This window comes from Lagopus muta, chromosome 3 (assembly GCF_023343835.1).
Source record: "Lagopus muta isolate bLagMut1 chromosome 3, bLagMut1 primary, whole genome shotgun sequence".
Lineage (NCBI taxonomy): Eukaryota > Metazoa > Chordata > Aves > Galliformes > Phasianidae > Lagopus > Lagopus muta.
The window spans coordinates 67,788,996-67,798,192 of NC_064435.1; the positions used below are offsets into that span (position 1 = coordinate 67,788,996).

Below are 9,197 nucleotides of genomic sequence, written 5' to 3' on the forward strand. Positions count from 1 at the left end.
AATAAACGCCATTTGCTGCTCATCATATTGGTGTCACCTCAGTAATTGGCCAAGCTGCGGTCTCCCGGGGAATCGGAACGGGCACGTGCTGCAACAGGGATAAAAAAAATTCCTGCTCTCATATATTAAAACAGCTCACAGAGAGTATTGCTATTACCTTGATTGTCATGTATACAATTTGCTGATGTTAGTCCCATTTACAGGATTGTGTTTTCAAACGGATGACCTATGCCTGGGGAAAAAAAAAAAAAAAAAAAAAGGAGAAGAATTTGGTTCTAGGCTAAATTTAACTTCTTTTCTGCCTTGCCAAGAGATATTAACATACTTTTTACCAAAGTTATTTTCTCACTAGGCATATAGTGGATATGCAAGAGATATTTCACAGTGATTTTTTTGTTGAAATTGTAACAGAAACAGCAGGCAAAATTCATGAAGGAGGCAAGGGACAGGCTAGGCACCAAAACTGACCATTGAGTGCAATTCTCCTCAGCAGCTTATTATAGCATAATGAAAACCTGAAATTCTTATGGACTGTTAGACTTACCTGCTACTCATGGAAATCAATGCAGAGATCAATTAAGAACACGCTTGGTCACATCCCGTCTGGTTTCTCCATTCTATACATCTGCTTTCTCTATTCCATACATCTGCTGAGACTAAGTGCAGTAAAGATCAACTTTGGAGAACAGTGAGAAATTAATTTAATACAAATCTAATGCGTTTTTACTGTATTTGGGTCTTTGATACTCACCACTGTTTTATCCAAGCAGTACAACACCTCTGTCCTCACAAAACATCCGTATTATTTTCAGTTCTTTTCTTCTTTTCTACCTCCTATTCAAGCACGAAAAAAATCAACAATTTGCAAACTTAAAGGGTAACTTCCTCCTGAATCCTAATAGTAAGCACATTACGGGAGAAAAGGTCATACAAAACCTATAGCCTCTTTCATTGTAAAACCTACATAAGGCCAGGCAATATGGTGGCAATTTTTTTTTTTTTTTTTTTTTTTTTTTTTTTTAATACACACTTTTCCCACAAGCACACCTTTGGAGGATTGGGGCAGGCAGCTAACACCTGCTCTGTCTTTTTCTCACTCCCTAGGTTTTGCCAACCAGGCACACAGCCTGAACAACATACATCTCCCTAGATGTACATTACATCTATTCAATCTATACATTACATTGTATACGAACAAGGTACGCACAAGAACAAGGCAACTCCATTTGAGTGAGTTAAGGCTAGGAAAATAAACAAGCCTTTTATTCCCAAGGTAATTAAAGAGCTGTGCAGCGATTGAACTCAGCTCCTCAGGTCAAGGTATTGGGCTGTTACTCAGAGCGTCACAGCTAGGTGTGGTCAAAAACAAAAGATAAAGAGAAGGAAATAACATCCCTTGCAGGTCAGTAGATTCAAGTGCCTCTCAGAGAAGCCTAGTCCTGAGTGACCAGGAGTACTGATATGCAATTTATCATAATTATGTAAAATTTGGAAGGTAGGAAGGTAGGTGTACATTAAACAAATGTAGTTAAGTATGGCACTGCAGTGCTGCTCTGTTAGCTGCATTCTCATCTCCATACCCAGAGTAGAGTGAGGGACAGAGCACTGCAATTTACAAGTTGAAGTCTGTGGACAAGTTTAGAACTGGAAACCACAGAAGAAATTCTGTAAAGCTCATGCATCATCTTAAAATGAATTGCAGTCCAAAAAAATAAACATTGCAAGCTATGTGAATTAACTAAAAGACACTATGGCATCTGTTGAGTCCTACAAAGAATCTCAGTGTCACAGATGATTCTCTCTAATAACCAAAAGGAGGAAGAAAAAACTCTTAAAACCTTCAAGATCATTCCTGCATATATGTGACCCACACAAATCCACCTAGACATGATTTAATCAACAGAGAAAGAGATAGATCTGACATTGGAGAGTTCCCTTCCCCTTCATGTTCATGTAGCAATTAGAAGTGCTTGATCACTACCTGAGAAGTGTACAGGATCATTATGGTCTTTTTAGATGAGTAATATTTGAGTTACTGGCTGAATGATAAAAGAAATGTTAGCCAGTGCATTCATGGAACAACAGAAATTTTTCTCCATATACATTATTCAAGGAGTGATTTTTCAGCCAATGTTAGAGGTGATATTGAGAAAAGTACAAGACAAAATATTGCTCATTATTGAGATATATTCTGGTATTTCTGCTGTTTTACAAATTTGTCACTCTGCAGCAAATTCGAAAAGTTCTGTGAACTTGGCCTCAGGCTGTCAAACTTTGCTCTTTCAAAGCTGCTCATTTTTCTAATCCGAAGACAGTTTTATAATTCAAAAATGCCAAGAATATTACCGTTCCAAAAGAGTATTTGCACACTAGCTGCAGAAATTCTGTGGATTTTATTCATTTCTGACAGTACTTTCAATGTCAGGTAACAAAGCAAACAAACAGCTTGTGTTCAACCTGGTGTAAATGTCAGAGCAAAAGTCAAGAAATATTTTGATTTTATGAACGTGCTCTATACCTTATATTTTATTTCTTTGCTCATTTCCCCCCCCCTCTCTTTTTTAACACTGTGTTGTGGATTATATTTTTAGTCAATTCTATGAGCTGTTTCCATCCAAGAACCTGATTCTTGAAAGTTATAAGCTGACAACATTTGGTGGCATTTGGGTATGACAAAACCTCCCCATTATATGAGTTTGAACATCTCCAGTTACTGATATCAATATTTTCCTCATTGAGTTGCTGGCACAGCCCAGCTCCAGGCTGACATTATGCTTCTTGATGAAGTGAGAACCATAAATCTAAGACACTCTTCTTATAAGAGGAGTGGTAGAACAGAGATGGAAAAGCAGTGGGTTGTCTTGTTGCTCTGATCATGCTTGGGGACACAGCAGACTTAGGGACAATGGACAGTAGATGGAATGGCCCTCCCCTGTCAAGTGCTAATGACACCTACACTCATTTAGAAGTAAGTACCAAAACAAAATGAGCATTCTAGATTTTAAATAAAATAGATGGCAGGATCACAGATGATGATTATTAATTACTACTCTTCAGTGCTCAGGCTGAAATACCTGATCTGAAAGAAATTTTTTCTGAGACTTCTCTGCCTTTGATAGCTACAAACCATCATGGATAGTTTTGATCTTCTTCCTTGAGTCTACAAGAATTTTCTACAATACCGTCTATTTCTGGTAGCCTTTGTTCCTTGATACAGTATCAGCTATCTTGAGTGCTACTGATGCTAGCCTATGCTAGCAAACCTTAAAGACTGCCCTTTGAAAATATAATCAAAGTGATCAACTGTAAACAAGTGACTGAGGAAGATACAAACATTGAAAATAAGTGCTCAGCAGATAATATATTTCTCTTTGACAAATTATTAACATGTTTGTCTCAGTACTCATCAGCTTAAGTTAGTAATTTCCTTATCCTAAGCTTCATCTCCTTTATGCTGAACTGATAGCTGATACTGAACAAAGAACTTCTCTCCAAGTTCTGAGGCTTTTCACAAGGCTACTTGTAAATATTGAGTTGTTATAGGAAGTATTCTTTAGATGACTGAGGATGCAGAGAAATTCCTCTGTGCACCTGTTGTTTCCATTTGGAGATACATTGAAACAACAAACCTGACTACCCTTTCTTCATTTTACTTGCACTGGCTCTTTGTTAACTGCAAATTATCAAGCAATTAAGCCAGATCTCTTCATTAACTTGCAATTGTTAGGTTGCTCTAGTCAGGCAAACATTTTCTTGTAAACCAACATTATTCTTCCATTATTGATTTCAGCCAGAAAATTTTAACCAAATGCAGATTAAAAAAATATTCCATGGCTTTTAATATGTTCAACCATTTCTTAGAATATAATTAATACCAAAATCATATGTTGGCAGAAATTCCCTCTTATCAGTATTTAGAGGACATGGGTATATTATAGTCTACGTTATGTGTAATAGTTTTGCCAGACACATCCAGAACTGTAATTCGTTGATTTGATGATATGATAATTTGGAGTTCATATTTAATATATGTTCAGATGCAGGCTTATATAAATCTATCAGCTTTGATAAATTTGTGATATCTTAAATCCCAGCTGGTTTTGCCTCATGTAATCAGTTAAAACATTTCTTTGCTGATGCCATAAAATAAATCATGGCCCATAAACAGGCCATATCAAATTTATAGCTGAATTGTAGTACCTTTTTAGTTTTGATTTTACTGATGCTCTTCTTTGAATAAATTAAGACAACACAATATTCACAATGTTCCCCCAAATTTACAATACCTTATGTAAATTTACAATAATTCTCAATGCACTTTTCACGTAAGTATAAATGTTAGAACTATTGAAAATGTGTGAAGTTCATATTTACTATTTTCCCATTAGATATGAATATTGATTATTTAGCACAATATTTCATTCATTGATCTTGGAGAATCACTGTGTACACCACTGGGCTATAAACCAAGTTCAGTTCAACAATACTTTGCACTTGTTTTGAAATGTCAGTTTCTTCAGTGACACCAGAGAATAAAAATGTTCATATTTAAAAGGAACTCTTAAGATCACTTTGGTTTACATGAAAAATAAAGCAAATGTAAGACAAAAATTAAATAAACATGTGAGGTTGCATACGCAGCTAGTATCTCTAAAATTCTCATTCATGAAATTTGAGTGCAATACATGAGGTAAGCCACAGAACACGTATTCCTTGTAAAGCTGCGTTTTCAATAAGTTTGTATACATTTAATAACATTTTGTAAAAATCATTTGTTACACACACACACACACACAAAACAACAATACTCTTCCTTCAGTACTCAATGTTCCCATTTCATTAGCATGGTACGTTTCATGCATCTTTAAAAATGACCATTTCTGAAACATCTTCACAATTGCTTTCATTTCTCTTTACTTAATCTAGTAAACAACTTTGTATCATCATTATGTATACAAGTTACAGTTCACCACTGTTCAAAAATTATTTGAAGATTGTTAAAAATAATGGATAATATAGGACACTTATCTTGAGAATTGACTTGCTGCTTTCTTTGGTCAGTAAATTTTTTTAATATATTTATGACTTCTCATGAAGAATTTTCCTATTCAGGCAATAAAAACAGGTTTAATTTTTTTCATTAGCTTTTCCACTGACACGGGCAAAATATGTTATGTACCTTCAGCGGCAAATTTATATAAATAGATGTGAAAGTTTGACAGTGTGGAAAAAAAAGCAATGAAGAATGAGGCTACTGTATTTCTTACTACAACTACAGTATGCTAGCATTATGTGGAGGGGAAGGAAGGTGTCTGAAGTGAAATGCAAGACCAACAACCAGAATTCTTTCACGGAATTGTGATATTTGAAGGTGTGTAATGCTTTTTTCCCAGGTCCATGCAAGGTGGAAACAAAGCATTTCCAAAACAGGGCAAGACCGTAGCTCACTGGAAAACACTGGAGGATTGAGCACTGGAATAAGCTGCCCAGGGAGGCTGTGGAGTCTCCTTCTCTGGAGATATTCAAGACCTGCCTGGACACCTACTTGTGCAACCTGGGTAGGGAACCTGCTTTGGCAGGGGGGTTGGACTCGACAATCTCTGGAGGTCCCTTACAACCCCTGCAATTCTGTGATTTGCAAAACATCTGAGTGCCATAGAACTTACTGTCCTTTCTTGTCCAGAGATGCTTGGGGATGCATCTCGCTCTTTACTCCTGAAAGATGGATCTGAATGGGTCTATCCATCTGTTGAGAGAGATCCTTGTACTTAAGTGTCAAATATGCTTACACCTCTGAAAAATTCAAGATATTAAATGGGTTCAATCAAGCCAATGTACCAAAGCATAAGTTCTTACTAGTTTGTATGCCATCCATACAATACCCTTTTTGATGTTTCAGATACTCAGTGTACTTTCTATAAATAAAGCTATCACAGAAAGCGCTGGAACAACTGTCCTTTTCTCTCATAATCTATAAGGATAAACTTCTGCAGACCTATAGTGTCCAAGTCTGAGGAACTTCAAGTGAACTGTTCTGGTTGATTGGTTGCTTATTTTCTTAGTTAAACAATACTAGCCAATTTAAGAGAATGCACCTGGTCTGGAAAACTGTAACACCATTAAATGCCTTATGTTTTGACACTGTACAACAAATTGACGTGGCTTTCTTGTCCCGTATTTGGAAGTATTTCATGCCCATCTGCTTATTTTCTTTGATGTTCCCACTAATAACTGACAGTCACTTGGGTCTTTTAGCTATCATCTGCACAAATAAAATCTGACACTGTTTTCATAAAATAATGTCAATAGTATATCAAATTCTCCAACATATTCCCTGCACAGCTGCTCCAAATGACAGAAACAAAAACTGCCTTCAAATATAATTTATAAAATCATAAAAGGAGTGAACTGTTCTCCCTTTTAAAAGCAAATCTTAGCTAACTTGTAAACAAGATGACAAATCACCAGCAAGTTGGTTTAGGTTTTCTTCCAGGACAGGAAAGGTCATTGCAAACATTTCTTTCTTTGTCTGATACCTCCTTACCAGAGGCAACAATAAAGGTGCAAGAATAATCCATGAGAAGACTCATCATTAAAAAGAAAAATAAGTTTTTATGTCTTCCCAACTTAAAAAAAAATAGCTGTGGATGAAGAGAGAGCCAAGTGCTTTACAAACACAATAACTTTATATTTCAGGTTAACCACTAAAAATGAAAAAAATAAATCAAAGTTTTCTGAAAGTAATATGTGCTTGTTTGTCTTGGAACATAGTTGTAGTAATATGAACATAATACCCTAACAATTTACACAATTATTGAGTGAGGACTATTTCCTTTCAAATGCTACTGAAAAGCAATTTTGCACTATCTTGAATGGGGACTGTATATTATAGCTATAACTAAATGCAATTTATTGATATTTAACAGAAAACTACATTGTAATTTTCTTTATGATGCAACAGTTTGTGAATGGACAGAAAAGGACATAGGAAAATGGAAGAATGTAGAATTATTGCTGCACATCTCACAGGCTCACAAAGTTGGTGCTAAGGGGACTATATGTTACACTATGTTGTGGATATGAACAGATCACTCATGTCCCTGCAACTTCTCTGATGTACAGCAGTTCTGCACTACCTCTGTTCACCTCTCAATACAATTTCACTCATCACAGCAAGACCCTGATCTTAACCTGAGTCTCTCTATGGCACTGTAAACAATTAATAGGAACATTAACAAGTGACTTGCTTACTACTACTGATGACAAAGACAGGATCTGAATTCAGATAAAAATAATACGTTTTTAGCAGTTTTAGCCTTTGAGAGTAAGACAGATCTTGCCTTTGATTTGTCAAACATATACTTAGACTGCAGTGTGCTGTATTTATAAACACATCTGATAGGCAGCATTTACCACAGCTAGCGTAGGAGTACAAAAAGAAATCTTGTTCATAGAAGTATCTTGCAATATTAAGATTTACCAACAATTTGACATTACAAACACATGGGAATTCAGTTAGCAGCCCTGATGAGCTGTTTCTGTATGGACTGACAATTATGTGGAGACATCAGCAAATATTCTTTAGCAATTAAGCAATATTTTATGAAGGAGCAATATGCCTGATAACATCAATATGTCTTGGCTTTTCCCTGTTCCCGTTCTCCCAAATGGAGCACAACACTGTTCATTAATTGCAGAAGTTTTTCAACTATACACATAACATATTCTAACTTTCACTGTACAAGTTAGTTACTAGAATTACAATGATCAGTTACCTAGCAATAGTCTACACCTTCAAACCCAAAAAACTATCTTAAGCCCAATAATTAACCTAACTGGTTTACTCAGCTAGGAACCATGGCTCCAAAATACATTACCTTCCATCTCACCAAGGAATTAAATAATTTTGCATTAATTTTGAGCTGGTGATATATTTTTTTCACGTATCCAGTGAGTTTGAGGAGTCAGCCACTCTTTTTTTATTTCTTCTTTTGAGGAATAGAAGATATTAATACAGACCTGCTATTAGTTCATAATTGTACCAATGTTTAATCAATGAATATTAAGATGGTATAATCACAAAATAAACAAGAGAATTAGGCAAAGTAGATTACAATAACAGAAAGAGTATAGATAGACAGCTTACCAGTATCCTGGACTCACTTATTAAAGTCCAGCAGAGTAGATCTCCAGAAAGGATCCTTCCCCATTTGTAGCCAGCTCTTAAATAGGTTTAGGAGGCTCCACCCCTTCCGGCAGCACAGGTGAATTGCCTTCACCTGTGTGCCTCTGGCTGACTCATTGCTTGCTTCAGGTGATCAATCAGAGGTTCAGGTTGTGACTCAGCAGTTCCCATACAACCAGTGAAGCAGGGGATGACACTATTGACTTGAAAAGGCAAAAATATTTTTCTGTTAAAAGTTCAAAATGATGCAGATTAGGCTTTAAAACCTTTAGTTCTGTGGTGTGACCCTTCCAGCTACATTTTGTTGGTTTTTATGTCAGCTTATTGTAACATACTACTGTTGCAGCACAACAGTAATTGACACAAATATTTCTTCATCTCCATAGTTTCTTTACTAGCTTCAACATCCTAGCAATTCAGCACATGAGCTCCATGAGTCTTGATAAACTGTGAAGGCCGATAAAGAAGGATCTTCTGGATTGGGTCATTGGCTTTGGAGATCTCTATGGGTAGGCCAGGCAATGTTGTGTCAAGTATGACATGAACTATTAGCAAATCCTGACAGTGGGCAGAAGATGAGTCCTTTCCTCAGTTTCTAACTCATATAACTCAGTTGCTCAAATAGCGTGAACTCTTTAATATGTAACCTACAACATTTTCCTCAGGCATTTGATAATAACTACCAATGGAATCTTCTAAATGATATTTCACATGCCTTTCTTCCTTAAGAAAACAACAGTAACTCTCATAAATTATGAATGTTAGGAGGCTCCTAAGGGAAGACTGAAAATTCATGCTAGGTGAAGTGTCGTTGCACATAAGGTGGTTCATGTAAGTAGGACAAAGTTTGGAGATGAGAAAAGAAATGTCAGAGTACTACAGACTCACAGCTTAGGTAGCAGCTGGTGTGCATTTAATTTATGCCTAACTGCTGGAACTGGCCATGGAGAGATGAATTAAAGACTATGGCAAGAAAATTATCCACTTAGTACTCAATATTTTTTTGTACAAT

At 36.1% G+C, this 9,197-nt stretch overlaps 1 long non-coding RNA gene across 1 annotated transcript; it reads right to left on the reverse strand.

Annotated features, from left to right (window-relative positions):
- Positions 1 to 587: 587 nt before the first annotated feature.
- LOC125691140 (uncharacterized) lies at positions 588 to 8,182 on the reverse strand. The gene is made up of 3 exons (XR_007375931.1): positions 8,147 to 8,182; positions 752 to 834; positions 588 to 656 (listed from the first exon to the last, which is right to left on the reverse strand). It is a non-coding gene; the product is annotated as an uncharacterized LOC125691140 (long non-coding RNA).
- Between the last annotated feature and the right edge of the window lie 1,015 nt (positions 8,183 to 9,197).